Below are 8664 nucleotides of genomic sequence, written 5' to 3'. Positions count from 1 at the left end.
CTTGGTTCACATATTGCTGAAGTCTAGCATGCAAGATTTTAAGCATAACCTTTCTAGTATGGGTGATAAGTGCAACTGTCCAATGGTTAGCACATTCTTTAGTACTACCCTTCTTGGGAATTGGAATGAGGATTGACCTTTTCCAGTCCTGTGGCACTTCTGGGTCCTCCAGCTTTCTTAACATAGTGAATGCAACACCTTGATGGCATCATCCTTTAGCGTTTTGAACAGTTCTACTGGAGTTCCATAGCATCCACTAGCTTTATTAATAACAGTGCTTCCTCTTCCTAAGAGGAGAAGGGGACGACAGAGGATGAGATGATTGGATGGCATCACCGTCTCAGTGGGCATCACTTTGAGTAAACTCCAGGAGCTGGTGTTGGACAAGGGAGGCCTGGTGTGCTGCAGTCCATGGGGTTGCAGAGTCGGACATGACTGAGCGACAGAACTGAACTGATGGTTTAGTGGTTTTCCCTACTTTCTTCAATTAAGGTCTGAATTTTGCAATAGGCAGTTCATGATTTGAGCCTCAGTCATCTCTAGGTCTTGTTTTTGCTGACTGTATGGAACTTCTCCATCTTCAGCTGCAGAGAATATAATCAACCTGATTTTAGCATTGACCACCTGATGATGTCCATGTGTAGAGTCATCCATTGTGTTGTTGGAAGAGGGTGTTTGCTCTGACCAGTGGGTTCTCTTGGCAAGACTGTGTTAACCTTTGCCCTGCTTCATTCTGTACTCTAAGGCCAAATTTGCTGTTACTCCAGATATCTCTTGACTTCCTACGTTTGCATTCTAGTCTCCTATGATGAAAAGGATAACTTTTTTTGGTGTTAGTTCTAAAAGGTGATGTTGGTCTTCATAGAACCGTTCAACTTCAGCTTCTTCAGTATTAGTGGTTGGGGCATAGACTTGGATTACTGTAATACTGAATGGCTTGCCTTGGAGATGAACAGAGATCATTCCATCGTTTTTGAGACTGCACCCAAGTACTGCATTTCGGACTCTTTTTGACTATGAGGGCTACTCCATTTCTTCTAAGGGATTATGGCACATAGTAGTAGATACAATAGTCATCTGAATTCAATCCACCATTCCTGTCCATTTTAGTTCACTGATTCCTAAAATATTGATGTTTTGCCGACTCTTGTCTCTTATTTGACTACTTCCAATTTACCTTGATTCATGGACCTAACATTTCAAGTTACTATGCAATATTGTTCTTGCAACCACAGACTTTGCTTTTACCAGCAGACACATCCACAATTGGGTGTCGTTTCTGCTTTGGCTCAGCCTCTTCATTCCTTCTGGAGCTATTTCTCTGCTCTTCTCCAGTGGTAATATTGGACCCCTACTGACCTGCAGGGGTTTATCTTTCAATGTCATATCTTTTTGCCTTATATATACATAAATACATATATTCTTTCTTTTTGAACATTTTAAACTTGCCCAGAGTCCCCTTTAGATTTCTTTGTTATAGCGGTGAAATCTACAGTTTTGTGGGGCTTTGAGTTCTCCACTTTGGGTTCTCATTTTGGCTTCCAAATTTTCTTGTAACTTCTGCTTATTAAGTTCATCTTCCTTAAGACTTATTTTTCCCAAGCAGTTTCACATGAGCCTAGAAAGGGGTGGTTTCATATTACCTGCACTGATGTTCTGAGCTAATTGTCATGCTTTTTAGTTTCAAATTTTTGCATATTGTGGGTAGAGGGAATTTAGATCTTTCATTGAGCACACTTTTGATTCTCTGGACTAGTTCTTCCGCATCCCCAGGCGGATGATTGTCTCTGGGGCTGGGCAGCCCACGGCAGGATAATTCTTTCTCACCTTCCAGGTTTAGGTAAGAGATGGAATTCTTGTTGTGCAAGGATCTGCACCTTGAGTCTCACGTCCACTAAACATGAACACCTGATTATGGTGTCCTGGCGCCTAGTGGAGAGTGCAATTTTATTTCTTTTCACGTGAACTTTTAAATTCCTTCTTTATTCGTATAGCCTGGAGGTTTTTTTCCCTAGTGTTGAGATCGGTTACATACTATCAAAATAATGCAAAATGTTTTATTGAGATGTCTGCACTTTTGTTGTTTTTATTGAAGAAATAGAGGGGTTCTTCTCCTTTGTGTGGCTTACCATTTTAACTGGAAGTCATTCCAGGCCTTTTTTTATTTATTTATTTTTTACCCCCAAATGTTTGTTACTCTGAGAGATATTTGGTGTGCAAGAAATGGTCGTTGAATTGATCTATAATTAAAATATACACTGTATTCTGGCCAATTTGAACCTTGCATAAACAAACTTCAAATAAACATTATGAAAAACACATGGAGCAAAAAACCAGTGCTGATTTTGGCTATGTGTCAATTTGCTTATTCATTTTGTGGTGGGGTTTCTTCTCTTTTTCACCACTTAATTGTCTGTTAGGCTTATCTGAGAAATTGATTCTTTATAGTTCTGTAATTAAGTGAAGGAGACTTAGGTTTTGATCTCGGTAGATTCTGGGTTTAACTCAAACTGTGCTGTGTTCAAATCTTCAAGTCACATAGTAGGCACTCAATAATCACTTGTTGAAAGAAGAAATGAATGAATGTATGATCTCACTGTGGAAAATTCTGAAAGAGATGGGAATACCAGACCATCTAACCTGCCTCTTGAGAAATCTGTATGCAGGTCAGGAAGCAACAGTTAGAACTGGACATGGACCAACAGACTGGTTCCAAATAGGAAACGGAGTACGTACATCAAGGCTGTATATTGTCACCCTGCTTATTTAGCTTATATGCAGAGTACATCATGAGAAACGCTGGACTGGAAGAAACACAAGCTGGAATCAAGATTGCCGGGAGAAATATCAATAACCTCAGATATGCAGATGACACCACCCTTATGGCAGAAAGTGAAGAGGAACTAAAAGCCTCTTGATGAAAGTGAAAGAGAAGAGTGAAAAAGTTGGCTTAAAGCCCAACATTCAGAAAACAAAGATCATGGCATCTGGTCCCATCACTTCATGGCAAATAGATGGGGAAACAGTGGAAACAGTGTCAGACTTTATTTTTGGGGGCTCCAAAATCACTGCAGATGGTGATTGCAGCCATGAAATTAAAAGATGCTTACTCCTTGGAAGGAAAGTTATGACCAACCTAGATAGCATATTCAAAAACAGAGACATTACTTTGCCGACTAAGATCCGTCTAGTCAAGGCTATGGTTTTTCCTGTGGTCATGTAAGGATGTGAGAGTTGGACTGTGAAGAAGGCTGAGCACCGAAGAATTGATGCTTTTGAGCTGTGGTGTTGGAGAAGACTCTTGAGAGTCCCTTGGACTGCAAGGAGATCCAACCAATCCATTCTGAAGGAGATCAACCCTGGGATTTCTTTGGAAGGAATGATGCTAAAGCTGAAGCTCCAGTACTTTGGCCACCTCATGCGAAGAGTTGACTCACTGGAAAAGACTCTGATGCTGGGAGGGATTGGGCACAGGAGGAGAAGGGGACGACCAAGGATGAGATGGCTGGATGGCATCACGGACTCGATGGATGTGAGTCTGGGTGAACTCAGGGAGATGGTGATGGACAGGGAGGCCTGGCGTGCTGCGATTCATGGGGTCGCAAAGAGTCGGACACGACTAAGCGACTGAACTGAACTGATGATCTTACTGAGTATTAGTTTGTCCTAGTTAAGATATGGATAATAATAGCAACCACCTCATAGGGCTTGGAGATTCAAGGGAGTTCATCCATGTAAAGAATTCAGCATAGTGTTTAGCAGAGAATAAGAACTCAATAAATGTTCTCTGTTATTACTGCATAAAGTTACATGAAATGCACACTTCGGGCACAGACATAGAAGAATTTAAGTAGTTATGCCTTCTTTACTTTTTTCTTTTATTTCCCCTATCACTTGCATTATCTATATCTTCTTTTGAAAGATGTCTACTCTTTACAAGGTTGTGCTTATAGATGGTAATAAGATCTAAATTTGAATTGATAGTTCTGATTTCTCCCTAGCCTAGATTTCTGGGGAAAAAAAATCTGACACTTTTAATGACAATGGAACTCCAGATAAGAATTTATTACATTATTAGAAAAATCGAATAAAGAAAGTAGAAACTAGAGCCTTAGCATCTCTGTATCAGTGAAAATACCATGTCATATTATTCTAACCTACTGTATTGCACATGGAATTCTGCTCAATGTTATATGCAGCCGGAATGGGAGGGGAGTTAGGGGGAGAATGTTGTTTTGTCATTCAGTTGTGTTGTGTCCAACTTTTGGTGGCCCCATGGACTGCAGCATGCCAGGTTTCCATGTCCTTCACTATCTGCCAGAGGTTGCTCAAACTCATGCCCACTGAGTCAGGGATGCCATCCAACCATCTCATCCTCTGTCGTCCCCTTCTCCTCCTGCCCTCAATCTTTCCCAGCACAAGTGTCTTTTCCAATGAGTAGGCTCTTTGCATCAGGAAATCAAAGTGTTGGAGCTTCAGCATCAGTCCTTCCGATGAATATTCAGGACAGATTTCCTTTAGGATTGATTGATTTGAGCTCTTTGCTGTCCAAGGATATTGGGGGAGAATGGATACATATATACGTATATGTATGGTTGAGTCCCTTCACTGTTAACCTGTAACTATCACATCATTGTTTGTTAATTGGCTATATCCCAATACAAATTTTAAAAGTTAAAGAAAATCACCCATCAATACAACCAAAAATAAAACAAAACAACAAAGGAGAAATTTATTTTTTAAAAAATTGAGTTTGTTCTGATTTTCACTGATTATTTTTTAAAGGGAGCTAAAATATTTAAAGAAAATTAGATCATCATGTAGTTGTGTGCCATTATATTCTCTTTAATATTCAACTATAATTTATGTAATTTAAACTATAAATTTTAGAATTCTATTTTATTTCCTTGCTCAGTAAGAAATGCAGAAAGTTGCAGTGCCATCTTGTGAAAATGATGCAGAACTGCATTGTGCTACCTTATTTGAATAAAATTAAATAGGCAGAGAAAGGGCTGTACAGCTAAAGAGTTGGATATAATAGAGATTAATAAGCACATTTCCGTTAACTTAGCTAGACTTAATGTAAAAAGAAATAGAGTATAGGTGGATTTTCTACCCTCCCAGATTTTTCTGCAGCATGGAAAACAGCCAAAAAGGCAATGTTAACATACCGAATTGAAACCATGCAAGAGGAATTACCGAATTTCAGACCATTTTGATTCCAAAGTGAGAAAGAAGAAGAGAAATAAATTATGCCTGATACTCTGAATTGCAAAGCCGTTTACATGACTGAATCAAAGTTGTTGCTAAACACAACTGAGAGAGGAGAGAATTGCCCTGGATAAACGCCTGTACTGTGTACTCACCAGAGGCTGTATGAGGCAGGGACACCCTCTAGTTGTCATAGAAAAGAAATCGGGGGAGCCAACAGAGGTTATTGTCACTTACAGAAAAGAGTTATCCCCTAGGAGTAAAAGTGACTCCAGAATATTTACTTTACTTTCTCATAGGAAGAGGCAAGTAATATTTGCTTTTAGGCACAATATGAAGCACATGAACTTCCAGGCCCTTTGAATGATCTGACGCAACAGACAAAAACTGCTACTTGCCCACTGATTCTGGAGTGCTGTCTTTGCCTGCTTGTATCAGAAGCCCCCCCACATGTGTGCACATTGAATCAGCTGGACATTGTCATCTGGGTGGTGCAGTGAGCTCTTGAAGGATTTGAATTTGAGGTTCATTAGGGGACTAAATGGAAAGAACAAAGAAAGATTGTGTTGTCAAATCAGGTCTGGCTGCTTGCCGTTCAAAGATCAATGCTTGAGAGAGGCAAAGGTTGGTAGAAAGGAAATCTGCTTTTAATTAGAATGTTGGCAGTCTGGGGAGATGGTGGACTCAGTGGTCCCCAAAAACACCTCTAAAGATTCTGCTCAGCCATGAAAGCTTTAAAGGGAACCAGGGAGTGGTTTCAGTTGATCACTGAGATGGGGTTCAGAGTCGTCACCATCCCCATTGTGTGCAGGTTGCTGTGCAGGCTTATTGGCTTGTTCTTTTCCTTTATTTGCTATCTTGTTCACGTAGTTTATTTGTGAGATAATTGATGGGGAAGCTAAGGAAGAGATCTGATCACCTGTCAGTTACTTGGTCTTCACTTCTACTTTTCTGAGCTGTGGAGAGAACCAATAGGTTAGCAAGGTATTGTGTGATTATAACATTGGAGCAGAGTGCTGGGCCTGAAATGAGCGGAGGGTGTGGGTGCCTGGTTTAAGGGAAATGACAAAACAAAAGGGGTCCTGTGGTGAGCTCTCTCCTGCCAAAAGCAGCTCACAGTTGTTTTTAGGACTGAAGAGCAGAGAGAAAGAAATGAAGATGAGAAGACAGAATCTGGGAAGCAGTGAGGGCCGTGGGTAGGAGGTGATTAGGTCAGGTAGGGGTGGTAATGGCAACCAAAATGGAATCTCACTTTTGTAATACCATTTTTATGGCCAAAAGATAGCTTCTGGGAAGTATGCTGAAGAAGATACCAAGGACAAAGAAAATACCAAGGATGAGAAAACAGTAGCAATGAAAGGTTCCATTTGAAAAAAAAAAAAATTGTGTTATTCCTTTCTGATCCTGCTTCTATTACCAATATTTTGAGTTCCTTCACTGATTTAAAGTTCATTGGGAGTTGTCAGCTAAAGATTTTCATTGTCTCTGCTCCGTCCTAATGTTTAAGGAAGTGGTCCTGCACATGCAGTGAGGCATGAAACTGAAGGAATTTTATCCCTAAAACCTTGCTTTGAATTTTCTTGCCTTCATGGATTTAACTTAGATCCTTTAATGCTATAATAATTTGGTTTCATATTGAATGTCCTTTGGGCTTTCATTGTCATTTATTTTTTTAAGAAGTTTTCCGTGAGTTCAAAATAATCATTTTGGTGAAAAGGCAATTCAATTATAGAGACAGCATAAAAGGAACCTAGCATGATACAATTCTCTAGTGAGATCAGATTTTCTGTTAAATCCAGATGATTTTATAAAATGAAGATTTGTATTTGCATTTTTGAGACACTTGACTAAAAGACTTGATCAGAACCTAAAGTATCAAATAAAAGTGAATCTCTCATCTGTATAAGGCAGAACTGAATTAAGAGTTTAACTGACTCATGTAGAGCTGTAAGTTGCCATGACACAGCCATTTAACCAGATTTGAAAGCACATTTGATAGACACCAGATCTCCTACTCACAGACAGAGAAAATGTCTGATTCCATCCATATCATGGAGGAGATTTCCCATGCCACAGAAACGGCTAGAACATCTTCCCAAACTTACACAACAGTGAGTAGATTTAGGTGTAATTAGTTTCATTTTAAATGGCACCATTCTTTGAAGATATAACATTCAAACTGGTTAATGGCAATGTGATTTCAATGTCTCTGTCTCAGTTTTATTCAAATGGGATAATATCAGTGCCAATCTCACGGACTTTTATGATACCACAGTGCTTGGCATATTTTCAGCTCTTCATGTATGTTAACTATTGTTATGATTATATACAAAGAATCAACATATAAGTGTATAACATGTATATGTTTATATACTGCTAGTGTTCATAAGGCTGAGATCATAGGATCTGGCATTGCATGCCTTGAAAATTGAATATCCTGAGGGGAAATTGATAACCACAGATAAGAAATTAGAAGCCAAAATGAGGGAATTCTGCAAACGTTTAAGTAGAACAAAGAAGTATGAGGGAATTAGTGATGCAGAAAGATACTTTTGTAAGCATAGGAGAATATTAGCTGGAGTAGGTGTGTATCCAATATTTAGAATAAGAGTTGATGGCAGAGGTTTAAAGCAGGACTTGAAATACTGAAATAAATCAGGAGCAGTCTAGAGAGGTTACTGAGGAAGCAGTGCAGCCCAGAGAAATTTGGAAAACCGCTTTCCATTCTTGGCTTCTCACATATTTATCATAGGATCTATAACTCTTTCTTATTTGTTTATATTTCCATCTTCCTCGATGGCTATTCAAAATAGACTCACCCAGGAGCCTTTTAGAAATGCAGAATCTCAATCCCACCTCTGACCTACTGCATCTGCAGTGGGCCATTAACCAATACCCAGATGCCTCCCATGCAGTCAGAGTTTGAGAAGCAGCGCTTTCCTAGACTTTAAGCTTCTAGTGTGGTGCCTGGCACTTAGTCAACGTTTAATGGAAGTAATTGAATGAATTAAGTTAAATTCCCGGAGGCCACTGAATAGTTTCAGGTGGAGATGGAAAAAGTAATTTTAATCCCAAACCAAAACCTTCATCTAGAGCTAAACTACAGTGACAACAGAAACTAAGAAAAATCATCCGCCTTGTCCGAGGGATAGAAATAAGGTTCTGTGGAAAAACAGAGGCTTGGAGCCAGTGTGCAGGTGACTCTGTGAAGGAAGTCCAGGAAACAGCCCACAGAGATTCCGTGAATATAGTTCCTATCACAAGACTCCTCCCACAGCACTACATATATTGTGTTCTCAAAACAAATGACGCCTTGTGTCTGCGCTGAGGAAGCATAGGATCTGGCATTGTATGCCTGGAAAATTGAATTTCCTTAGCGGTGGTTGATAACCACAGATGAGAAATTAGAAGCCAAAATGTGTCCTGCGCTGAGGGAGGGAGACGTGTGTGGCT

The sequence above is a fragment of the Ovis aries genome, chromosome 10 (genome assembly GCF_016772045.2).
Source record: "Ovis aries strain OAR_USU_Benz2616 breed Rambouillet chromosome 10, ARS-UI_Ramb_v3.0, whole genome shotgun sequence".
Taxonomy (NCBI): domain Eukaryota; kingdom Metazoa; phylum Chordata; class Mammalia; order Artiodactyla; family Bovidae; genus Ovis; species Ovis aries.
This window is presented reverse-complemented; position numbering follows the sequence as displayed.